General features: G+C 38.3%; 1 long non-coding RNA gene across 1 annotated transcript in view; it reads right to left on the bottom strand.

Annotated features, from left to right (window-relative positions):
• Nucleotides 1–27,160, bottom strand: part of LOC142091391 (uncharacterized) — a 70,782-nt gene that overhangs the window by 16,828 nt on the left and 26,794 nt on the right. Inside the window, exon 3 of the long non-coding RNA XR_012676786.1 lies at nucleotides 20,609–20,674. This is a non-coding gene — a long non-coding RNA (uncharacterized LOC142091391). The remainder of the gene's footprint in view (nucleotides 1–20,608; nucleotides 20,675–27,160) is intronic.

Raw genomic sequence — 27,160 nt, 5'->3', positions numbered from 1 at the left:
TTCAGAAAGTCTTGGGCCAGAAAGCTTGCACTACATATTTTTTTCTATAAATATTTTGTTCATTGAGATAACCTATATACAAACAAACTGTAAGAGAATGTTTTCTTATTTGCCATGGCTACTAAGGTATAGCCAAAATTGCCTAAAATGAGATGTACCAAATGAACTTTCACTAGCTCATCCCATTCTGGCCACCCTGTTATCAGAAACACTGATAATTTGGTGGGATTTCAGAGAAAGAAGAGAGGTGTGATTAGGCAGCTGCCAACATGGACTGGAGAAGAACTGTCAAGAGAGGTAAATATTTTAAATGCTTACAGCCTACAAGTATTTGTTGGGCATTATCTCTACAGCAAAAGCACGGAGTTTTTCCATACAGAGTCATACGTAGGAGAAGTGAGATGGAAATCAGAATAAGAATTTCTATTTGTGTAACAAGGAATTCTTTTTCACAATGAAACATTATTTCAAGATAATGGCTAACTTCCACAAAACTAGCTTGCACCAAACACAAGTATGGACTAATCCTTCACTGGCGCAGTAAGCATAGTGCATCATTCTTACTTCTAGTTCTTATGTACTTTCATATGAAAATAAGGAAGTTAAAGAACCACATCAGCGGTAAGAATCAGTAGAGAGGAGAAACCTCAGAGCATGGCAGCAGTTCAAGGGAAAAGAGAGTTTCGCCTGCCGTGATAGGGATTGAAAGGAGATAGCAATAGCAACATCACAGTGAGAATTCTGCAACCTCCCCATCCAGGGAATAGAGGTTTTTACGAGGATATGAAAATATTGTAAACTGTAGAAGAGAACAGGAAGTATTTAGGGATTAAGAGGACTATTTAATGACAAAAGAATTATGAAAAACTTTTAATCTGGAAAACAGGGAATTTAGGAATTTAGAGGCAGTTTGCAAGTATATGAAAGGACTTAGGGCAAGACACAATTTCCAGAAAGAAGCAAAGAAGGCAAAGAGTAGAATGGTGCATGGACTTGCCTTGGAGTTAAGAGTAACTGTTACAAGGTTTCAACTCATTTCTTTGGTTTGGGGTTTTTCTGAGATTCTTTGCTGTGATTGTGATATGGAACAGCCTGGCAAAAAATGAGACAGCAATGTATGTTTAGGCAAAACCTACACCTTTTCTTTGTGCTGAACAATAGATATACGTGAGCATGTTCCACCTATACCAAGTTCAAAGTAATTTAATAAAAAAGGATGTCAGACCTCTTACCTCCCTGCCCTGCCAAACGTATGCACCAGAAGCTCCAACAACAGACTGAATCATGGCCACCTTAATGAACACCTTTTAATGGATTTCCACAAATCCACTCTTTTTCAAACATTTTGAAAAGTACAGTTGTTTGAGCAACTGCATAATGGACTTTTCTCCTTGAAATCTATTTTAATCAGTTTTGTACATAATACTGAAAAAAGATGCTCATTTTACATTTTCCTTATTCTCCTCTCATGTATTCCACTTGGAGGTATACTGCGTAAAGACCACTGCTATGGTTGTGTGACTGTTCATGGTAAGACTGGTACATTTCTTGTATAACTGTGTAGTTCATTTGTTTATACCATATACGATTTCCTATTATCCTTACCTTTAAACTGTAGGGAGACACATGTAGCATGTGCCTAGCAGATGCAGAAGAGCAACAGTCTGACTAACTACAGGTGTAACTCTGTAAACCTTAGCTGTGCTAAATAATAATTAAAATATAAGCAAGGAACAAGGGCTATCCACAGAAACCCCTCAGCTGGTAAATCTTGTGCCATAGAAGGAACAGCAGGACAGAAGGCTCAACTAAGACCTTCACTGATATATCCTCTCTCTGGATTTCTGAGCCAGAAGAAGAATCTGTATGGGATACTCAGCACCCTGTAATGGTTGATCCCACAAGCACTTAGATTTCAGTTCGGCTTTACACATCTAAATTGCCCTCCCAAATGAAAGCATCTACAAGTTTGGATCTTTCTTGCAGTGACTAGCATTCAGATACTTACTTAATGAAGAAAATATATTCTTTTTACACATGTAAAATTTGCATCTCCTCACTTTCGCTGAATCTTCACTTACTGTTGTACTTCGGAAAGAGGCACAACATATTTATTTGGAAATATATTGGTTTTTTCTCTCCTTTTGCTCATTTCTTCTCTACCACAGCAGTCAGAATAAGAGGTGATGCTGCATTATATGCTATCATCTGTACCGTATGTAGATTAATATTGCACAGATAGGATCTTGTTGCCATTGCTTCTTATTTTGTGGTGAGGGATTTCTTTTATTTGGAGGATTTATAAGGGTAGGGGAAAGGCCGCTGAAACCTTAACAGAAATGATAGGTTTTATTGAGTTGTCCACAATGACTTGATCTCTTTTCCTGGTATTTTTAAATTCATTTGGAACCCAACAGAGGTCATAAATAGGTCAAATTACTTCTTTCAATGCCTGCTAGTTTTCCTACATCACTGCTGAATTTCATTTGACATTGTGTCATCCACTGCTGTAGTTCTGAGAGGTCCCTTTTGAAGTTCCCCACATAGTGTGTTTTGGACTTGAGTAACCTAGCTATTTGTGCCATTTGCAGATGTTGCATTCTCACTGCCTAACTTTCTTTCTAATTCATTAATACATTTATTAAATAACAACCATCCTAGCATGAAGCAGTGGAGCAGCCCACTGTAATCTTTCAGCCATAGAGGAGGATGACTATATATTTTTACTTTAGACTTTGCCATTTAGCCATTTTTACACCATGATGAGGATTTCCCTCTCCCCCAGTGACTACTTAGCTTCCTTAACAGCTGCTCCTGCGGAGAAAGCTTTTTGAAGTCTAAAAAATTATGTTGGCTGATTTTTTTTCCTTCTTTTTTAACGGTTGGTTAAAAAAAAAAGGCGGCACAAAAAAAAAGAGCTAATAGAATAGTGAGGAATGAATTTCTTTTGCAGAAAAAGCCCTGGTAACTACCATATCTGAGTTAGCATTTTACCGTCTTACTCTAAATAGAGCCTCCTCTAATTCCCAGTCCCTTTCTTTTTCTTTCTATTGCCCAGAAATACACTTCACTGGAATAATCTGAAACAGTTTTCTGACAACTTGTCACAGTAGTGTTCAATTCTTCAATACTGAAGAATTGCTGCTATTCGATTTGTCAGTGCAGAAACTAAAACATGACCACATCTACATATGAAATGCTTACATTCTTTATCACATTATTCCAAAAGTAATTTTGCTTAATGCAAGAACTGAGTGGTACTGTCCCTCTCACAGACTACAGAGATCAAAACCTTTTAATTACATTAGTATCCACATACAACAAGCAAAGCAAGTGAGCAACTCCAAGCAGAATCAAAATCCACAGACCTAGACACGTTTTGATTTTAACCCTTCTGAACTTCTACTTTCATATTCTCAAACTGTAAATTTTACAGCTGAACCTTTTCCCATTCGTGTCAAACATTACTCACACAGTTGTGGGGTTCTTGAAATTCATATCTGTATATTGCAATTTGAGATTACCTAGCTTTTTGCCACATACTTTAAAGACTTAAGAGAACACTGCTCATATAAACACTTTAAATTTGTCACTTCTAAGGTGCAGAACGTACAATTCACAGCTTGTGACAAGCTGTGGGAACAAAATGGATTTAAGCCAATTTTGAGCCCTCTTTATCCTGGGCTGCTCTGCATCTCCTCACGTAATTTAGTTGTCTCTTTGGGTCTGCCTAGGTCCTAGCAGGGAGAGCTCAGCTGCCCATGGGCTACAGTAGTGCCTGGCACCTCCCCAGTACGGTCGGCTGGGGTTCCTCCAGCTGTGCCCTGGCACGCTCAGAGTGCCTGCCCTCCCCAGGGCTTGCCTGGAAAACAGCCTAATGGACATTTCCTTGCTTCCCACCACAAGAGAGCTCTGCTCCAGATGGACTTGGAGCTTTTAGGGCTATGTCTGGCAGCTCTGGTGGTCCTTGCCATAGAAAAGGAGCCAGGGCACAGGTGAGGATAAAGAACCGGTGAGGTTACATGCCCTTGGCAAGTGCACTTCTTCACCTTCCTTAATGGAAAGGCAATGCTGCAGATTATTTAAAGAAAAAAGTTTGAATTTTTCCATCACTGTTCACCCTCCTTGTTCATACGCCATATTCCTCTCCTCTTAGACAATTAAGATCAACAAAGGCAATTTTAGTTTTATTTGTACGGTCAGCTTTACTTTCAGGATCCATTGAGCCTCAGCACTTGAATTTCAATCAGTGTTGTTTATTTAAAACACCTTAATTACTGCAGTCTTTATATGTGCATGCATTATGTAGCTTTTAATATTTATGACAATGAAATAGTATTATTAAATGTATGTTATTATTAAATATAAGATATGCATTAATTTAAAGAAGAACTGTGGGGCAAGCTGCATATTACTCCATTACAAAATACAACGTGAAAACATCACACTGATAAAGAAAACACATTCCAGTGTGACACACGACCTCCAAACTGTGAGATGGTGCTTTTTAATTTAGAGCACAGAGGCTAGACCTTTAACGTACTGCGCAGAAAGAACTCTCATAAATACATATTTTGGACAACCATGGTCTTGGCAAATTAAAAGGCTCGTCTCTTGATCCTGATGATGATAATGACATCTAGCATGAGCTCAGACAAACCATTTAATTGTCTGGAGCTTGTGCTTTCCACCATGGATGTCATGCTACAAAAGGATGTCAGACTTCTAGGTACATCCTATTCATTAGAAGCTGTCTGTGGAAAAGTATTAAATAGAGGTATAAAAGGAGAAAGGCACAAGGACATTTGCTCTCAGAGTTACAAATCTGAATGCTTTCCTGAGTACAAACCTCAGTGGGGTTATACAGAGAAGATGATAGACTTCTGAAAGTGTGTGTATTTCTGTGTTTTTCTAACTATTCCCTAATGCTTGATGAATGTATTTGTAAAGCCTTATACATGGATGTATCTCGCTTAGAGATATATCACACTTATTCTATTGAAATGTCCAGTGAATTTTTCATAATTCTGCGAATTGTAGTCCTGATTGATAGTGAATAGTTTTACTTTTCTTCCATATACTGATGACAGTAATATTTTTAAGTGGATGCCGTTGAACTGCTGTATATAAAGCTGACTCATCTTTAAATAATAGACTTTATCCAACAAATGATACAGGTTAGCAAAAAGGCAACAGTTCAGACAGCTAGTCTGCAAACATTATTTGGTGAAAAATTATAAAAAAGATTTACATTATGCTTTTCATTTTATAATTATTCACTTTTCCTTCATAATCATTTGATGATTAACTTTGAACTGTTGTGCAGTTTTGAATGAACACTAATATTTACACTTATTGGATTATGTTATTCAGAAGATGCTAAGACATGGAAGTACTAGGACTTTTAGGATTAGGAGTCAAATATTGTAGGATAATTTTCTTTGTCTAATTGATGGTCATTAATGATTAATTTCTCCTTTGGCCTTGACCATTCCTACTGCTAGCAACAAGGTCCATTTCTCTTGGCAGCCTGTTTTTTTAAAAAACTTTTTTCCATTTATATTTTTTTTTTAAATTAAACAATTATTTTGTCCCTGAAAGAACTTGACTTTGTTAAGCCTTCATTTGTACACTTTATATACTTTCATGTCTCCTCTATCATGGTCTTTATTTAGTCTTCATGTAACTATTTCCTTGTAGCACAGAACTGTTGTCTGGCTACATGCAACTATTTCTTGGTAGCTGGGTGAACTCCTAGCTCCAAGTTTATAAAAAAGCTCTCATAGCTTAAGAAGGGACAAGAATTCACCATGTTCCCTCAATCATTTATCATTTGCCTTACTCTTCTTTGAGTATAGATGAAGAAACTTTTATACTAACAAAGTAATGAACTGGTGAAACTACATTCATGAAAATTTCACCCTGGAACAAAGAAATTGTTTTTTTGTTAAATAGCTTAAAATTCCTAAGAAACACTAATATTCTAAAATATAATACAAATTACATGAATTTGCATCCTTGTAACCAACATGCAAAAAAACCCCTCTAAGGTTACATCTCTTACCACCTTTTTTTTTTTTTTTTTTTGTAAATTCTTCAACAGATCTTCAAGATGAATGAAAGCCACATATATGGAGACAAGGGTTGGGGGAAAAAAAAGCAGATATTAGGTAATGTTCTGGTTCCCTTACATTCCACAGAATTAGAATTGAATGTGCATGCTCTTATTGAGGAACGTTCCTAAGTATTTGTCAAATATATTTACACACATTTACTTCAATCCACAGGTTTACAGTTTAAAGCAGATTTAAAGCTGCTGAAGTCCTCTGCAGCTCTGAGGCCATACAGTAGTTTTTAGAAGAGCAAATATTTTGAAACGCTATTGCATTTAACACAGTTATCTACATTTCCAGTATTTCCAGTACCATGCTATGGACACTACTGATAACTGATGACTGGGCTAGAATTTTATTTGAATATTTTAACTTAACTTCATTAAGGATTTTATTTATTTCTTATACGCAGGTTTTGTGTTTTTTACAGTATTTGGATCTACTCACATTTGAAATGAAAAGTTGAGTTTGCTTGTATTGACTCTGTAGCTGTGAGTGAAAAATTACATTAATAAAAATAATGTGCCTAATACATTTTAGACAATTTGATGTTCTCACTATTTCCTAGTTTCACATATATTAATTGAAATATAGATTTACATTAGTAAATACTTACTTTTCTTTATGCACAGATTCTGTTTTCATTAATACCAGTTCTGAAATAAGTCTTCACTCAGACTTCAGTTAGTGAGAAATGTACTATCAAGCGTTAAAAATGTAACATCACATTTGGGAAGCTATGCTTAAGAGATGCAGTATACAAAATGCACTGATAGAAAGCAACTGTAAATTGGGGGCTGACTGGTATAAGTACAGTTCCATTAAATGGAAAGAAGAGAAACAACTGATAATTGTCAGACTAATCAGTAGAATCTTCCAATGCAATTTTATAAATATTATAAAATATCTGTAATTCTCTCTGATAAGAAATTAGTATCTGGTAAATTAGAATTGTCTCTTAAAAACAATATTATTTGAAAATATTTTTAATATTTTTATTTTCCCTCTCAAAACTGCCTATGAATATGATTCACTTCACTTTGTGTTAATGCTACTCTGTGTGTAAAACAAAAGCTTTGAGGATACTTTACATGAAGATCAAGGCAAAGAATAAATCACTGTTTCACAACCATAGCAAGAGCCTGTTTTGCTGTTAAGCCATTTAACTTAACAAGTAAATAACCTTATAACACAAAACTCTAATTTTGACAATACATAATAACATTATTTGATAACTCATACCATAAATATACATATTTTCTGTTTTTTATGGGATAGAAAAAATAATGTTCATGTATAGAACAGAGATACCCAAATTCTCCTCAAAACAAGAATCTGGGTGTAAACCTTCTAACTCCATTAGATGCTGAATACGCTGATCCCAATAAGAAAAATAGCTAAGGTTAAGATCTTGGTATCTCACAATGTAGATGCTGCTGGTTTAACAAAACATCAAAAGCAGATGTTTTGATAGAGCTCAAAAATTTGAGGCAGCTACATTTTCTTTAGGGAGATGGAAACTTATAATGATTTGACCAGTTTAGTGATATCTAGGGAATTAATGAGATATTCCATTAATATGCATCATGTGGAACTGTTATTACACTCTGGAAGGGACCAATAGACCACCATTCTGTGTCTGGAAGTGATCAGCAGTCAATAACTTCATTCTCTCATAAAGCACTTAATTTTAAAAGGGAAGAAGTTCTGTAACCTCAACAACTCTTCAGTGCATGGTTTGAATCAGAAATATTGCTACTTCTAGCGCCACTGCACATACTGTTCTTATTCACGCAAATGTTTAACATTCTTGATTCTAACTAGGAATTTCCCTAAATTAAGTTTTGTGGTAACAGGCTGCAGATTAATTACAGTTCATATAAAAGCTAGGGTTATCTTATTCTTTTTGATTCAGGCTTTTGAGTGTTTTATATTTCTCATTTACGTAAATAAACAGAGCAGAAGCAAAGGAAGGGCATACACATGAGCTAAATTCTCCCTTATGATGACACTGTGCAGTAATAATATGTCTATAATATAATCATTTAGTGTTTGTTGTCTTAGACTAGACTGAACCAACAAGCATCGTTAGATACATTGCCTAACTGTGTCAGTATTAGGCAGAGTTACAGTTATCTGTGTGCCTTCACACCGGATTTTCAGTTTATCCTTAGCTCTGAATTTTGTGGGTTCCTAATGCTCGAGAGTGTGGGATAATTTTGAGATGGTTTCAATATGTCTGGAATGTGTGCTACCTTCAACTACTACTCCTCAGACTTACCACCCTTCTAATTTAGACTTACAGTGGTTTTCTGCTTATAAAAAAAAGAAATAGAGCAGGCAATACAAAAAACTTATTCCCATGAGGCCTTCTGTTTATTTACAAATATGAAGTTTTGCCTGTAAATCAATCTTTCTTTCCTTCTTTCTTTCTTTCTTTTTAAAATAAATTTAACTTCTATGGTCCAATGCACAAAAGTTAATGTTTTAGAGTTACCAAAATGTACCAAGGTGGATGAAGCAAAACAATGTGAAGCTACAACATCTTCATGTCCTTTCTCGAATGACAGGGGGGTGTTTTTTCCACCTTCCTGAACTCCTCTGTCTACATGCCCAGAGTCCCTTCTCTGAGTACAAATGCACAGCCACTATAGTCCCATTCCTTGTATCCTCTCTCTTATTCTGTGTGCCTCTTCAATTTCCTTCCTCCTCTTACATCCTCTTATGCTTCTTATCACATAAAAAATCTTCCCTATTGCTGCCTTCCTCCCGCACAGATACACTCTGTGCCTCTTGCTGCTTTCTTCATTGATTTGTTCAGGTGCAAAGGTTTGGTTTTGGAAAAGGTAATGAAAAATTACCATTAAGTAATCCCTTGCTAGCTCCTTCCTGTTTAGACCATTCATTTCTAAAATTTATGAACATATTCTGGTAAATATTTAAAAAAGAAGTTTTGTCTTTATGAAATAACTGAGAGACTTCAAAACCGGATAATCTATTTTTCATGCCTTGCAATCTCCGCTTTGAATAAAACATACAGTTTGAAAATAACTAGGAGACTGTGGCAGCTAGTTCTGCAGTACTTGTTCTGTATTTGGTAAATTTCTTACTAATGAATAAAATCACAGATTTCCAGAAGTTACAAGTTACTCATTTTCAGTGAAAGTTTTGCAGTAATAATCTCTGAGATCTCCTCTTTCAAAGCCCATTCTACAAAACTCGAAAAATGAGATCTCTAATTTACCTTTGAATAAATATTGAGTATGAGAGTTTGGGAAAAAAAATCCTCAAGAAAGGAAAGGCATTGCCAATCCATTATTTTAAAAATAAAGTTTAACTAAGAATTTTCTTTCTTAAAATATTTTCACACCGCACCTCGCTGACTTGTTGTTGGAGCATTTGAGTTCAAGTTCTGTCAAAAAATTCCTTACCAAGCTGGTTTTGCAGACTTGCATTAAATCTCTGATGAAGCTTCTGAGTGCAAGTTCAAATAAATTAAAGGCCCAATCAATAAAACTGGAAATCAGCCTTGCAAATCATGTTGCCTACTAAGAACTGTCATTAAATTAGAGTCAAATCAAATTACACAATAACGAACAACCGCCACTCCTCAAGTACGAGAAGGTATCCTTAACACAAACCTCCACCCGCCTGAAGATGTGTGCAGCCCGATGTTTGCTCCAAACTTCCAGGGTCACCCCTTGGTGAGGATTCCCACGTCCTTGGCTCCCGGCTTAGGGAGCTGTGTGGGCCCAGCCCTGTGGCCTTGAATCACAGCCCTTATCCGCTTTGGTATTTCCAGCAGCTCACACAGCTAATAAATAATGCATTCATTAGGCAGACTGCATGTTTACTTCCACAGACCAATACTGGACTTTTTTAGCCAAAAACCCCCAACCTGCCTCATAGCTATGCTCAATTCCTTTCTTTCGGGCACAACACTGCCTGTACCTGTCCTTGGTGGGGCAGTGGGGCAGCAGCAGCCCCCGTGCCTGCGAGAGCCGTCCCTGCCCCAACAGCGCAGCAGGGCTCCCGGGTACGATGGTGGCGGCTGGTGCTAGGGGCAGAGGCACGAGTGCCCAGGCAGCGCTGCCTGCCAGCACTTGCCTTTACAACCGGAGGCTGGGGAGAACACAGCCTCCCACTGCAGACAACTCCTCCCGCAGTGCAGGGCAAGAGGAGCGAAGGAGTCGTATGCCCCCTTCGAGCACCTGCATGGCTGGCAGCAGCACCAATAGGTGTATCAGGTGTGCAAATTGCTTTCTGTTTAAGTTGTTGGCATCAATCTGGACACAGCATAAAGCTTTAAACTGAATTTTAATTTTACTAAATGTTACTGAACACTCAAATTTTTCAAAGCTGCACATGTTGTCTCTAACTACATTGTTCATATTGTCTTGCTTTACAACAGCAAGAAGAGAGAAATTAGGGCACTATTTTCTCATAAAAGTGGCTAAGAATATATTGGCACTCCATGTTTAGGTAAGTGTCTCACATTCAGAAGCACGGCCTAGAGGCAGCACCAACCAGTTTATATGTTTAACATCCTGCAATTGGGTCACTCATTATGAAGCTTATGGCCAAAAAGCTGTAAAAATGCCTTTGCACCTGAGGTTTCTCTTTTAAAACTTGCCCACATGTTGTAAATCAACAGGATGCAGGCTCCTAAATGCCTAAGACATTTTGGGAAAAAGGTAGGATCGCTTCAAAATGTTACATTAAGTATGAGTTAGGTTCTTAGACTTGTCACTAAAATTTACATTTTGGCCATTTTGGTACAGTTATACTTCAAAACTGAAATAATAATAAAGATACCTCTAAATTCTTCTTGTATCAGAAGCTAAACACTTCAGAAGAACAATATACTTTACAATATTTTATAATAATGACTCTCAAAAACCCCTTTATCACCACAGGAATCATGTACTTCACAAGTCACATCCTGAGTAAATGCCATCTAAAGACAAAAATACATTTTTAGCAAAAACCTCCCTGTGGCTGTAGCCAGACTGCCAGCTGTGGCACTTCAGATGGGCTCACGCATGCAGTTTCATCTCCAAGCTTGTGTGGGCCATAACCAATATAGGCTGACTACTACTGAGAGTTTTCAGACACTGCCTTCCTATACAGTGACGAGCCAGTGATGAGACACAAGGGCAATACGTGAATTCGGTCGTCTGAGCTTAGCTCTTTACAATACACAACCTGGAAATAAATATTTGGGCAGTAGGGCTGAAGAAATGAGAAGTGAATATGGTAAGATACATACTGTTGGATAAATCTAGCCTAATTGTAGATCAAAAGTTGTTATCATCTGGACAAAGGAGCAAAGCATATTACTTAGCATAGAGCTGAACAGCTACATTGGTCCACTGCTCCCTGTATTCCAGCTCTCAAAGATGTCCTCACATAGGGACACCAGCTTCGGCAGCAGTCCTCAAACACAAGGATGCTGCTTGCACCAGCTTTGCCATGGAGATTGGTGACCTTGGCACAACGTCCTCAAAACTGCCTTGGGTATCCTTCTGTACAGACCTGCACTCCACTATGAAAAGAAGCCCTTTTCAGCAGCTCAGTTACAATTTAGTTCAACATAGTATAAATCAGACTTTAATAAAAATTCTACATCCCAAAAATCCTCCTCCCCATAAAACGCTCAACTGAATCTGGGGGTTCAAAGAACTTACGGAGTAAATCCCCTTCAGCTGTGTAAACTAAGTGTATTTGGGCTTTTTGAAGAGGCAGAGAGGCTGAGATGGAAATACCCCCAAAAAGTGCAGGATTCGCGGGATGAGCTATGATATAGAATAGCGCTCAAGGATCCTCAACCCAGGACACATGAATATTAGAGGCACATTCAAGCCATGTCACCACCTCTCCTTGTCACAGGCTACTGCGGAATCTACTTCCAGACCCAGACTGAACATCTTTCTTGGGCAACTTTCCAGGAAACCAACTATTCACAGGGATTTATTGCGCTCCAAATGCTATCCCTAGTCTAAAGGGATAGTCTAAAGTTCTTTCAAGTGATGGTGAAGTTATCGTGGGAAAGTTCCCATCTGATGATTTCTTTCTAACATGGGAAGTTAACAAACTTGTCCCAGCAAATTAATTGCAATGAATGAGATGAAGAATTTTGGGGTTGTATTCTTTTTTTCATATCAGTGTAGCGCCATGCAAAAAACCCCAACGGTATACATACATAAACATACACATAAAACATTTCTTTGACTGACAGTCATCTTTTCTCAGATGTGTAAATCTGGTTTGATACTGCAGTCACCACAAGGCTGGGTGCATGTTAGCAAAAAGTGAGCCTTATGGTGCCTTTACTGTCCATGGACTTTGCTTGAAAAAAATTACAATCACACAGAGCTTGAGCAAAGTCAATTCCACGGTCTCAAGCCAGACCTACAAAGGTGGTAGTACCAAACAGCTTATTATCCTTCCTAAATTGGAGAGTCATAACAGAGAGGCCTCAGGGAGGATTTGGTTTGAGTAAGCTTTTGCTTTCTGCTAACCTGATAAATATGACAGTGATCCACGCTTCTCTCAAGCCATCAGGGTATTCCCTGTCCATCCCTGTTGCCAGCATATCTGCAATGCTCTACATTCTTTGCCATGACTATCATGATGTCAGGAAATGACGAATCAAAAAAGGACCAGTGGAGAAATGTGTGTAAACCTAAACTATACAGAGACAGAACAAGAAAAATAAAGGGACCTGCATTTCCCAGATAAACCACAGATAAACCCAGATAAATCACTCTCAGCCATGGAGATAAAGCTTTAACTGAGGAGACTCATAACATTCAGATAAAGGCAATATATGCATAATATATGTATGTTAACTACATACAAGAAAATATAAAATGTACCCCCCGACTTTTCACCCAACCACAAAAGCAAAATAGGCAGTACACAAGGCTGTTCTGACTCTTAGAAAAATGATTAGTCTGCTATTCTGCATCTGTATCCTGTTGCTGAGGCTCTTGGTGCAATGGTTGGAGCGTATCAGCACCAGCCTTACTCAAGCCAGACAACTACATTAGTCAGAAAGCCTCCAAGTACAGTTGTTTAGGGGTGAGATCTTTCTATTCAAAAGGAGGTGCAACAAAGGCAGTAGAGAGCAATGGGATCCATGCCTATTTTTCTGTAAGATCAAGTAACATGTTGATCACATTTGCAAAAGAAAGGATACGGAGACAGGAGCCAGGTATTTCTGAACAAATGAGAATGTCATGCTAGAAAAAGAGAGGTATGATCTTTGACTTTTTATTCAGATTTTGCAAGTATTCTTGAAAAGACTTCATTGATGTGAGGCTTGCTCTTACTGTTTCTAGAAGTAGCATGAAAGAAGAGGTGGAGGGAACAAAACAAAACAAGAATTTGCCTGAAATTTCCATATAAATGATATCATTTACAATAAAATACAGCTGAAATATCCAGAAGCCTTGTACAAAATTAAACTCTACCAAAAAAATCACTCTGATGTAAATATTTTTACTATGTGAGAAAAGACAAAGCTGAAACAATTTAATTCTTCTGTACTATGTAATGCAAAAGCATTAGCTTTTCAATCTTTACAGTATTTAACTGTGCTATAAAAGCAATATTCACATTTAAACAGGGCCTGCCAGACGTATTTAATTTTAGTTTTATTAAAAATGCCAGAAGCTGCTCTTAATAGATAAATGAATGTCATATGAAACCACATCCAAAAAATTTGAAAAATTTCAAGTGCACTTCTATTCCAACTTTATCTGTTAAGCAACCTATCACAGATCTCTTGCTGAAGAGTTTCAATAAACAAGTTTTAGAGATTACTAAGGGCTGTTTGTCATTTTTAAAGGACACATTTGCAAGGAAAACCTTTTCTGGGATTGCTTTTAAATATTTTACCACATTCTTTACCTAAAAATTTCTAAAGAACTTCAACTTATTTGAAGACAAGAGGAAGTTAAATGAAGCATGAGACCAAGTGAAACTCAGCATTTTCTTTTGTTGAAGTGGAATGACAAAACCAGATAGTACATCGGCTACAGAGAAAAAGACATTTTATAATGACTTTCAACTTTCATAATGTAAATCTCTAGGATTATTTATAACAGCTTAAAATATGCCATATCAACTATATTGACCCATATTCACTCATATATTTTTGACTGTTCTGTGCTATTTCAACAGCACAAAATTACTAAAAACTTGTTTTACCTACTCTGGTAAAGTGGATTAATGGCAGCTTTATTCCACGGAAAGGTCTCAAAATGGCTGGGCACAAAACACCCAAGTTCTGTTAGTGCATCTGACCCACGGTTATTAACTCAGATATGTCCCTTTAACTCTGCTTTCTTTGGACGTGCCTCTGGACACAGGCACTGTGGGCTGCAGAAGGAAATCCAAGCTCTCCCCAGCTCTCTGAAGCGACTTAGCTCTTAAGACAAACAGGATCTGGCATTAAAGCAGGTTTTCGCCGTGCTGCAAGTTTCTGTGTTGGGAACCAGGGTTAAGGCCTTGGATCACGCTTAATCTTTACCAAGGAAATTATGGCAAGCAAAAGGGTGTTGAGCAGGTCAGTGTCTCTGCAGCCAGTTTTTCTGTAGGACCAAACTTGTGAAACACTGAGGACCTGTGATCCTAAAGAAACCGCTGGGAGTCGCAGATTGGTTGGATCTCAAGATTTGTCCCAAAATATCCTAACGGATATTTCTTCTATATACAAGAAGCAAAGTAAAGGCACAAGGATGATAACGTTATGGCTTACTTATACGAATAAACACTGTTAGATGGGCCCTAGATTGGAACACATCCATGTGTAGCCATGTTACAAAGTGTATTTCTTACAGAAGCAACATAGCAATATAATGCTGAGTACTACGTGACTGACTAATATTCCAACCGCACTGTAAAGGTAAAAAATGCCAGACTTCGCCTAAAACAGACAATATGTTTTATGACTTTAAAATGAAATCACAGAAGACCTAACTCCATCCAGCTGTTCTTAATAGAGCTTTTTTTCTCCTTTGTTTTTCATTCCCTACCTTAATCCGCTTCAAAATTACCTCACAGTCTCATTCATTTTTGCTCGTAACTTGATAACTCTTACCAAAACAATGTATTGCACATTACAGGGCAAAAAAACTAAATTAAAGAACAGAGAAAGTAATACAGAAAATGTATATTCATTAAAGCTGGTGATGCTGCAGTGAAAATTTGCATAGCAACCTGCAACTATGCCTGATAGAATTACAAATTTATCATGTATTTGAAGGACAGATGAAACATTCCCACATTTTCTGCATCAGTCATTTCTATTCGGTTCAGCTTAGTATAAACAATCCCCCTTATTTTGCAACTAATTGAAGAATTAATATAAAAGGATTGAACACCTGTTGCTCTGTTGGCAGAAAACAGCAATTACAGTGTTTCTTTCCAGTGGACTTAAACTACAAAAGAAAATTTTAAAATAGAAAAGGAAGAAAACATACTGGTGACCAGGGTCCTTTTGAATCCACAGAGGATATTACAGATTTTATTCAGATTGTGAGTGGTCCCTGTTAAGCTTCATCGGTTGATGGAGGTCTCCTCTCTATCCCCCCATTTAGCCGCTGCCCCCTTAAGCCTTTTCCATTAGCTTGGAGTAGCTCCGGTTCACTCAACCTCCTCTGTCCTCTTTCCCACACACTTTAAGACAGGCTTAAAATCCATTGTACATCCACCTAACTGTCATGCAGATCCTCTTTACCAATTTCCTATTACAAACATTAATCACTGAAAATAAATGCTATTAAAAAGAGAGACTAAATCAATTTTCAATTCCTCTTTTTATTCCTTATCTAGGAAAGTGGTTAGGCAAGCCTTAAGCCGAGGTAGAAAGAGTCAAACATAGGGACCTGTAGGCAAGTGATTTTTTGAATAGGTGGAACTGAAAGGAAAGCAAAAACCAAAACACAAGCAAGCATCAAATCCACTTAAAATAAACATTCTTAACTTTCCTTGCTGATGCAAAACCTAAAACAAAACCTAAAACCAAATATTTTGTTATGGTCACCTGCAATAAAAGTAAAGCAAGAGATGCAGGGGTTCAAAAAACCCTGGAGAAAGACCTATTTGCTATTAACTTGGGAGCTCTAAGACCGCAGCCCTCACCCCCACATGGGACAGCCACGTTTCACCCTCTCCTCAGCCCACAGGAGTCTGGGATGCCCACAGCTCACATCAGCAGTGTCCCCTGATCACAGGACCACAGGAGCATGACTCATCTTTTTTGCCTTATATCAACAAACTTTAAATCATTTTCCAGCGAAATTATCACTATTACTATTATTAATATAAATTCTTAAGTTCTACTCCTTTTCACTTCTTATGAAAAAGTACATGGAAACTGATAGTATCAGTTTTTCCCAAATATTTTGGAATGAGCATCACCGTCTGGTCCAGATGCTCTTACTTGGGCAGTAATGCCTTCCACCACACTGAGGAGACCCCATCTTCAAGGTCATTTTCAGAAGCAGGCCTCACTTAAAAGATCATGGTGGATATACAGGCAGTCTTTTTCCCTCTTGTTTCATAGCTGTTTCTGGGAATGGCTAAACTGTGAAAACACTCACTATTTTTTCTCGCTTTGATAAGATACCTGCCTATGGGATGTACACATCTCAAGGGGTTTTTTTCTTTTTCCAAGACAAGGAAGACTGAAAGCCAGCAGGAAATGGCAATGCACAACTTGGGGCATAAACCTCCACAAGGACACCTTCATCTCCCTATTCAGATTGGGATCAAATACATATTTTTTGGCCTTGGTGCATTCTGGTATTGCTTTTTTAAAAAAGGCGTGCCAGACGTTCAGGCGACGCAGGGGTTGAGGAGGGCTAATTCTGTCCGTGGCACCCGACCTGCAGGGTGGAGGCACCCAGCGCTGGGACCTGCCGCTGCCGGCGGTGCCTAGTGCTCTGAGAACCGCTCGCATAGGGAATGTGACTTCTCCAAGTCCTGCTGAGTTAGGAAGATGAGTCAGAACTTCAGTCAGGGCCAAAAAATGACAAGGGCATTGTGGGTCAGGGTCAGGCTGACACACTGTCAGGACACGGAAGCTGAGACCCCAGAGTGGGATTAGGCTGAGCGGCACATGAATCACGACACGGTGGAAACACGGGCAGGGCTGCAGATCATTTAGATCTGTGTTCATAACATTGAGTTGTGCAGGCACAAAGAAAGAGTATCATAAATCCAAGGAAGATCAGGATCAACTTGTGACACTGCCCACCTCTATCCAAGCAGCAGTGTGCAATATTTTTTGGAAAGTATTATAAGGACAGAAAAATTTGTTCTTTTCCCTTTAAAAAGAATGTGCACCTATATAACAAAAGCAACAAAAATCAACTGCATAGAATAAGCTATTTCTATGAAGAAAGAATAAAGCGTTAAATACTTGATATTTTTCTCAATTTATAAATCAGAATAAAGTTTTAAAGCTTTCCTGTTAACGGAATTAAAATCATCATCAGTCCTTCCTTAAATGTCTGCAGTACATAGTCACAGTCCATTAAGACAACATGTTAGCATTGTTCATAACAGGATGTAAATGAAATAATCAAGTAATAAGGACTATTTCAACATCAATAAAGCCTCAGAGTGATTATTATGTACAGCCATGACACAATACCTTTTTGCATACTTTCCCTGATCAGATTAAAGTGGTGATGAATTCCTCGATGGCTCAAGTGTGCTCCAAGGAAAGCTAGAAGGTTGTACAGTTAACTCCCAGGGTGTAACTCTAAACCATACAACCTACTACCTCAACCCGGATGCACACAGCTTCCGACGGTGACCATAAAGTCTTCTTCACTTCTTCAGCCTTTCTTTGAAATGTGACAGCAGCCATAGGCTTATATATTTCCCATGGGGGTAGGCTTTCAACTGCAGTTATTCCCCACTTTTCAGACGATAAGGCATATTCTTAGACAGATTTTTCTACTGCAGAGGTAGAATTTCTGTTCTGTCCTGTTTACATATGTATAAAGATATATACATGTGTGTTTTATGTGTATATATATACACATACATATTTGATAGGAATGATGCAAGTCCAACTACATTTCTGGAAATAAATGACCATTTGGTCTTATTTTACAATAAAAAAAAATATAAACCTCTTCTTGTTTTTTCTACATTTTTTGAATGTAATACCATGTAATGGTATATTTAATAAAGGCAGCAAATGATATATCCTACTCTCCCTCATTGGAAACCCTACAATTCCCTCACATCTCTTTGTAAATTTTAATAAGATATTAAGCCGAAGGTGCTTAAAGCAACCGATAAAAGAACAAATCACTTAATCAAATTTGAAGATAAGGCAATGGACAAGAGAATCATTCCAAAACCGATATATAGTTTTGTACACTCACTCAGGCTTGTTGTCAAATACCACTGCATTGTGTGCTACATAAACTTTTGCCAGATCACCATACTGACACAGACCCATAGAAGCGAGCTTGTGCAGTATGTTTCAACACAAGATCGGATCTACGGGTTTATGCCAATTGGCATCGTTGATTAGCATTTTCCTTTTAAAGTGAGACACAGAAGACTTTAAACAAACAAACATACGAAGCAATGTAAGAACGAGTATTTAAGAGTAAAAATATTACTACCTATTGCAAAGAAAGCTACTTCAAACTTAACTGCATAAATGGTGGGTGCACCAAACAAGCCAAAGACTTGTAACTAGTTTACTTTTGAAAAAGGAAGAAAAAACACTTTTTTTACAGATTGACGGCACAACATTGTTTTGTCTTTAGCAGGAATTAATGTCCTTTTGCATACACTTTGCTTTACCGATGAACTCTCAGCTCCCAACAACTTGCATCTGACTATAGCATGCACACAGCAGGCAAGACTGGAATCCATAATTGGACGTGACATAGAAGTGAACAATACAGGTTTGTCCTTTGTGTCTGAGCTCATATCATGTACTACAAGCCAAAATAAAAATCACCCCACCAAATCTGAAAAGCAATGAGGCACACTGGAGTGCAGCTCCTGTACATTATAAAGACTGACTAGCTATTTCTTCATATTACGGGGCACCTAAGTACTGCTTGACAATTACTTGTTGATTAAACAATGCCTATTAATCAAAGCAAAGAAGTTAATTTGTATATTTTATTCACTAATCCTCCCATCAATGCTATTCCCTAATAATAAGAATGCAAGCAGAAACACAATCTTGCAAAACTTCAGGGTTAACTCCTACAACAAATACTTTCTTCTTGTGACCGGCAAGCAGTACAATACAAATCATGACACACTGAATGTAGGGTGTCCTACGCAACAGACTGAAAACAGGTCCTTTGAAACAGTAACCAGTAATTCAGAAAGGTGAGACACAGATACAGTTTTATAACTTACATATTCTAAATGAAAGCATTGATAAATACTGCATCTTTAAGTATAGTATCTGACACATCAGAATAACTTGTAACAATATAGCCACAAATGCATTTGTAAAACACAGGCACAAGAAGCAGGTATAATTTTAAAACGAGGTGCTACAAAAAGGTGTCTTATGAGTTTAGCGGGTTACTGAAATCTGTATCTGAATAAGATTTTAATGCCTGCTTTCCACTAGTTCCCACTGAAGGCCTAATTCTGCCATCGCTAGTCAGGCAAAACTCCTTTCAAGAGAATGAATGCCAATAACAAAGTTTTTGAATCAGGGCAATGCTTCATTTTCTTGCAACATGTATTTCTACTTCAATAATGACAGCTGAGCATTCATAAATGACCGTTTTTTTTCCTTTCTTTTTTAATTTAGTGGACTAAATCTTGCACGTTCAAGCATACCCTTTTGCATTTTAAAATAATGTTAATTTATTTTCTAGAACATTCTGTTTTAAACCTGCTTTCACTTTATATACAACACTTCAGTATTCAGAAGGAATGATATTTTTATAATTGTTTTCTGCTGACACTGAGGAGATAGAATATGTAAGACAAGCACTCAAACTAGAATAGTTATCTTAGTATCAGAAATAAGAATGCAGACTGCATATATAATGTGCTGAATGGTTGTAATAAGTGCTAGAAATTTGCTTCTCTGATTTTCTTTTTTTTTTTGTGAATAGATGTTCCACATTTCAAAAATAATTGGTCACTGCATTATAGTTATATGCTAGCAAAGAGATATATGTACTATAAATATACTAGTAGATACATATGTGTTATATATTTACTAGGCATAACAAAAGAACAAATTATGTGTTGATCTTTCAATTCATTCTAAAGCTTCATGAAAAGTATACAGTATAAAGGCTACCCAAACTGCAATATTCCCAACAGAAAGTAATCAGAACAGAAGTGTAATACATATCTGTGAAATTATATTTGTAGGTTCTCTTAAGGAAAGAAATTCTTTTAAAGCTAACCTGCTTCATGTTCTTGCCATTAACTTTATTTTCTAACAAAAAAAATACTTAAGATCACTGTATTACCTTCTCTGAATTCTGGTATAATTAACTTCTTCAGTTTCCTTTTTCATTTTAATTGTTTTTCTTTCACTAAAACAAAAAAAAAAGTGAGAGAAAGATTTTGAAATATCTGTTTTATGTAAAGTGTTTTCAGAAAAACAGAAAACATACACAAAATTAGTAATTATGCTTTTAAGATATAAAACTGACACTGCTGACACCCCTCTCGGGGCGATGGGAAGACATGCTGTGAACACGCACACTTTGGCAAAGGGACTATTTCATTTTGTATCTCCTAGACTTTTTTCACCCCACAAATATTTTATTTTTATTAGGAATTTCAGAAGGGAAGGGGCATGCTTAATAAAAATAAATAGTTTTTATCAAATAGTGCATACGATGAGGTAATTTGGTACGGAATTATACTGCGATAAACTAAATGCCTTAAATCAAGAAATGTTTGCAAAACTTTACGGAAAAAAAAAAGAAAATGATGTGATTACTATGATCAGATATAGAAATTTTAAAAGTTCTTTTAAGCTAATGCAAGCCTTGGTTTCTCAACAGACTTAGGTACTAATGACATACGTAATTATTCTAACAAAACTATTGGGGAGGGCAGTATCACCATAAATCTAAGAAACACTTTCTAGTACAAAATGGGTGAATGGAAGTATATGTGTCATATACATAAGGTCTCCATTCAGCACTTTCCCAGAATTCATTGCAGAACAACAAAAATATAAGGTAGCAAAATTAGCATATAATCTTAGAAGTTACTGTCTAATCAGTAATGTATAAAAAGTGAAGCACGCGTTAAAGCAATTCTATTTTTTAAAGTCATATTTATAAAGCTTTTTATTAGAGAAACACCGATCATGAACACTTTGAAAAAAATATCAGAGTTTCTGATGAAAAAGACACTGTAAGTTTCAAAGCAATTTCTAGCTGAGGACATCTGTATTTTTAACATAAATTTAAAAGGCTAGGAAAATATTAAAAAAAAAAATCCAAAATACATAAAACACCGATTTGGCTGAGCTTTTCAAAATCTGTCAGTCAGAATGAATTTTGTTACACGCTCTTCTAATTGCCTAGTAATATGTTACAACAGACAGACAAATGCTTTGAGAAAAAGGCTCTACTAAAGCATCATATGCTCAAAACTTACTTTAGCTCTGCATGCACTTATCACAAACATTCTGAATGGATATCTTAAATACTCTTTTCAGCTATTCCTGGACAAGTGCTGCTTTACCGAACATCTTAAAATAGTCACTGTTACTAGCTGCAAACCAGGCTTGCTTCATGAATGTCCCAATAATGTGCCTTTTATTCCAGTGTTTATTACACTGATTTCTTTGTAATGGATTTAGACACAAATTGTAAGAAACTCATATATGAATTAACTTAATAATAACTTTAATATACTGGCTACAAGAGCAATCCTTTCCTACGGTTTAACACGTTTTTTTTTTTTTCTCTTCCCCTCTTTAGAAACTGAAAGCATGAGTCACACTATAAAAAAAGAATTTACTTTCCTTAGCAACCAGATCTAAATACCCACAACTTTCATAGAGATAACCAAAGCTTAGACTGAATAAATGTAACATTAAGGTCTTTGCATAACTCCAGTGCTTAGCTAAGACAAAATGTGCCTAACCACTTATTTCTATAGACCCTCGATTTTTTGTTTACTTTCTATTTTTAGCAGTATTAGATCAAACACATCCCCAAAAAGTTAGTTTTAGAAAGTGTGAACAGCTGACTACGTTAAAATTAATACACAAGGACTCAGTTTCAAAACAACATGTTTAAAACGGCTTAAAAAAAAGAGGAAAAAAAGAAAAAGAAGCTATACCTGATATGAAAGGTACGTTTTCACCCAGTGCCAAATACTGCTATATGAGCAATAGTGAAAAAAACAAACAAACAAACAAAAAAATCATTCCTTCTTTCTTTTTTTTTGGTTTTTTTTTTACTGAAAGAATCAATCTCCTAGGCTCATTTTGTTACACTGTTTTAAGAAGCTCTAACACATCCTGATGTCTCTGTAGTGAAACATGCCAGATTTTTTTTTTGGAAGCAGGAGAGTCACTTTTTTTTTTCTGCACTCTTGTATGTAGGACAAACTCAGATTTGTTTCTTCTTCTTAGGGCTCCTGTTCTTTCTCGGAAGAAGACCAGGATGCCTGTCTTCTCTCTCTCTCGCTCTTCTCGGAATTCCAGGCACAAAGCACTGCGCAAAAGCTGCACCAATCCTTGCCGCAACTGCCTGCACAGGACTAGAGGTGGGGAGAGACCAGAAAATTCACCTCGCCCCTGCGCTGGTTTTATAAATGGGATTGCACAAATCTGCCGGAGCAAAGGGGTGAAAAGGCAGGGTGCCAGTTTGCTACACTATGCTGCAATGATCTCATGTTCAATGCTGTCGCCCCGTTTGCCCAGTTCAAACGCCTGTTCATTAAACAGGAGGAAGGAAAAAAAAACCCATCAGAAAAATAAAAAACAACTTTTATCCTTCAGACACTCAGGAGGGCTGTTCTAAACTACAGATCAGCAATAAAAAAATAAAACAGGTAGTTTTAAAATGCAGTTATGAAGTATGAATATTCTGCTTATATTTTCTTTCTTTCTTTTTTCTATTTGGAGATAAGAAGCAGAATTTATCAGGCGTGAAAGGGACAGCCTCCTGGTGGTGTGCCAAAAAAGCCAGAATAAAGGCAAAGTTGTGCTTCAAAGCTCAATTGCTTGCTGAGTCTGGCTAAAGTCAAGTATTAAGATCCACCATTTTCTGAGCCATGTAAGAAGAGGAAAAAAGTCAGAACGGGCGCTGCTTTCCAAGTCTCCGTTGGCACCATCACAAAATCTCAGCCGTAAGGTCACATGATGCTCTGCCAAATGTGGAGTGCATTCCCATAAACCATTCTGCTGATACTGCGAAGGCAGCTATTGTCTAGTTTATACCCAAAGTTCAGCCCACTCTTCATTGAATTAGCTGAAAAACGCATCACCTTTGGGGGTTGGGAGCCATGGAAACGTCTACCTGGCAGGCTGCCCACTTTTTCTGCCCATCAACCAGAGATGGAATTGTGCTGCCTAATGTAATGATGACTAGGAATGTGAAGAGTCGTCCAAAGTGAATCTGATTCTTGCAAAGCCTGCTTCATTTGCACAGCAAACTCTGGCTTCTTGTCGTTAAAAAGGGGAGGGGGGGAGGGGGAAAAAAAAAAAAGTGCCTTTCTCCTAAATGTAGCAATTAAAGGTCTAGTAAACATGCCTAGTCTGCAACTTTCCTTCATAGCATACTGAAATGGTTCCCAAAATAAAGCACTTGGTATAACACAAGTTTTCTGATTTAAAGCAGCACTTGCTTTTCCCCGAGTTAATGTGGCATTCCCTGGACATTTTTGCTCCTTAAGGAAAAAAAAAGGAAAAAAAAAAGAAAAAAAAAGGAAAAAAAAAGTACACAGCAGATCTCTCATCTCTTCTTTTTACCTTTCTTTATTACCTCCTGATTTTATCTAGCACAAATTATACGTGTGTGTGGCAATACCCACTACTAACAGTGGGGATGCAATTTTGCTGCAATCTCCCTCAAAGCAGTCTCCTGAGAAAGCTGGTTGTGTTTCCAGCAGCACAAACCCCTTCATCTGAGCCCTCTTATCTTCACTAGTGAGTAGGACAGCTGGTCTGCAAACTTGCAGACCAGCACATTTGAGACCAGTCAGCACCCTCCCTTCTTCAAAATGCATTTAATCTGGATTTCGTGAAAAGAGATGCAATCAGGCAGAATTTATAAAAGATGCAAGTTACTAAACAGACTAAGTAATAGACATAACTCTTCTGTTACAGACCTGAAATTTTGATGTTGCCCACCTATTGTTCTAAAGTAAAATGTCACATAAAATGTCACTTCCAAATGAAAATACCATGTAACCTACGGAGCAACAAGCACACGCTCTCCCAGCACCAAAAAACCTTGTAGAGAAGAATTTTTCTCGGAGCTCAGCGTTGTGAACAAATGAACAAAAATCCACTCACTGTTTCTATACCATGAAGCTTAATAGCTACTGCAAAAGAGATGTTAAAAATGTGGTAATTTCTCTGATCCTCCCATTAATAAAAACGGAGCCATGGGAGGAGCCTCTCTACCTATTAGCATCCGTACAAATGCTCCCGCGAAGAGGAGGTTACATGCTAAAGAGCTTACAGCTAAAAACTGGTAAGGAAGGGCAAACAAAGTGGGAGACAACAGGCTAGAAACCGCAGCGGGAAGACAGGAAAAACCATTCCCAGGGACGCTGCGGGCAGTAACTCTCTAGCTCGGCTACTTTTATGTTTTGTTTTACACTTCTTTCCAGTTTCACTTTATTTACCTGGAGGAAATTGAAGGTTCATTACCGAAGGAAGTGTGAGAACGGGGGCTTTGAAGTGGAGGAAGACAGTTACGACGGCAGCGCAGCCCTTGGAGGGAGGTCCTGGGGCTGTCCACCAGCCAAAGGGCTGCGGGGGCTGGCTGCACCCCTGGCTGGGACTGGGGCGGTGCAGGTGGCAGGCTGGCGGCGAGGGGCAGCCCCTGCCTTGCTCCTGGCGCACCCCGGAGGCCTGCACCCGGGTTTTCAGGAGGACAGGCATTGCTGGGAGGCGGAGAACGCTCGGGCAGCCTCTCTGGAGGACGAAGGGCGATGCCGTTGGGGTCTAGAGGACCAGGAGAAGGAGCAGCCACCACGGCCCAGCAGCAACGAGGGGCAGGGAGGAGGTGCTGGGTACAACATCAGGGGACGGAAGCCACCCTGCTCGGCCTGCCAAACCAGCACAGCTGGGATCGGCCCCACTCAGGTCAACTGGTAGGAGCTGTCTGGCAGAAGAGAAACTTGCTATGGCCCCAGTGAATCGGTCCACGGCTTAGTGCCTCTCTTTTCCTGGTTTGGAGCTTTTCAAGGGCCAGCAGCCAGAGGAAAGCCCTCCGAGGCAGTGACATGGCGTAAGCCCTCTCAAATGGTCTTTCGGAGTGAAATGCCATGCGCATGGTTTTGAAGCCAGAGACCATTTTCTTTTCCCTGTGAGCTAAAGATGGCTGCCTAGGTGCCACCAGCAAGTGGAAATGCTGCTTGTCACTCCGGCTACTTGTCACAATCGTCCCACGGCTTGGACCACAGGGATCGCACTGACTTCCAGGGACCATGAGCAAACTCTGTCTGTCGTTTTGCCTCAGCCATAAAAATGACACACGGATGGATTCTCCCATAAAGTTCTTTGAGATTAAATAATCTCTTTGAGATTATTTAAAACTAAATTCATTTCTCCAGGCTCATGAAACTCAGAAAGCCAATTCAATTGTCTTTAATTAACAATTATGTAGAAACAGAAACTTGAGATTCCATTTTTATCATTTTAGTAGTTTTCTTATTGATTTGATTCAACAGTTCAAAACAGATTTTTATTTTTTTTCTAACGGGGCACATGGGACTCAAGCTCAGTTCATTCCACCTTACATTTTACCATTAACCATAAAAATGTTTAGGCCACAATACATCAGTGTCTTCAAAGGAACCACTCACAAGGGTGCAACCTACAAACCCAGGTGCATTTTGAACCATGGTGAAAAATAATGGCTTCATTAGAATTGAGTTGAAAACTCCAACTAAACAAAAATGAATTCATATCCTCTTCAAATTTACTACTATTATCAGTGATGGTATGTGAAAAGGACAAGGGAACCGCCTGACTTTCAGATCTCAGAAGGGTGTTTGCCACTAATTACAAATAATAGGCAGTCTGAGCTGGGCAAATCTGAGCAGCAGCTTTTGAGGGACGACAGGCATAGAATCCTACACAGTCATTTTTATTTTCCTGTGTGGAAAAACACTTCAACATGTGGCTAGCCCTCAATAATGAGTATTCACTTCACCAATATTCAAGAAGGATGTTAAAAAGCTGTTAAAAAAATCACTTGCATATGTGCCCGGCAACAATTAGAGATGTAGATTAATCTCGGAGTGCTTTGCTTATGAACTAATACATGGGCGATGCAAAAGGAACCAAAAAGACGTATCTGCAGGAGCGCCTGGCCCTGTTCATCTGCAGCTGGAGGAGGCAGGGAGGCCGGGTGGAGGGAGGCTGCACAGGACTGACCTCTCTACGGGAGAAGAGGGGACCGATCCCTCCCCTACCTGGGAAGGCAAAGAGGACAGGAAACCTGGGCTGGGCGGAGGGTTTCTGCTCACAGCCGAATATGATTTCCGTGTCTGTACTCAGCTCTCACAGGACAAGCAGAACCCCAACCTTCTTAGCTTAACGGGCAGTTTGCAAACTAACTGGAAAGGAAAAATCGGAGCCTTTCCTGGGCAATGGCAACCCGCACAAGACGTGAGAGAAAAGCTGAGAGACAACGGGAGGGAAACACAGCAATGCTCTCGGAGTGAAGGGAGAGACGGAGGAAGGAAATCTCTGCTGTTTCATAGGGTTGTTCTTGAACACAAAACCAAAACCAGCAAGTACGCCACTGTAGTTACTACAAGTTAAAAGTTGAAAACACACAAAGTGGAGAGGACATGCAAGCGCTGCATATATT

Source organism: Calonectris borealis, chromosome 1, assembly GCF_964195595.1.
Source record: "Calonectris borealis chromosome 1, bCalBor7.hap1.2, whole genome shotgun sequence".
Lineage (NCBI taxonomy): Eukaryota > Metazoa > Chordata > Aves > Procellariiformes > Procellariidae > Calonectris > Calonectris borealis.
Note: the sequence above shows the minus strand (reverse complement) of the source record. Positions and strands in the feature narration are given on the sequence as shown.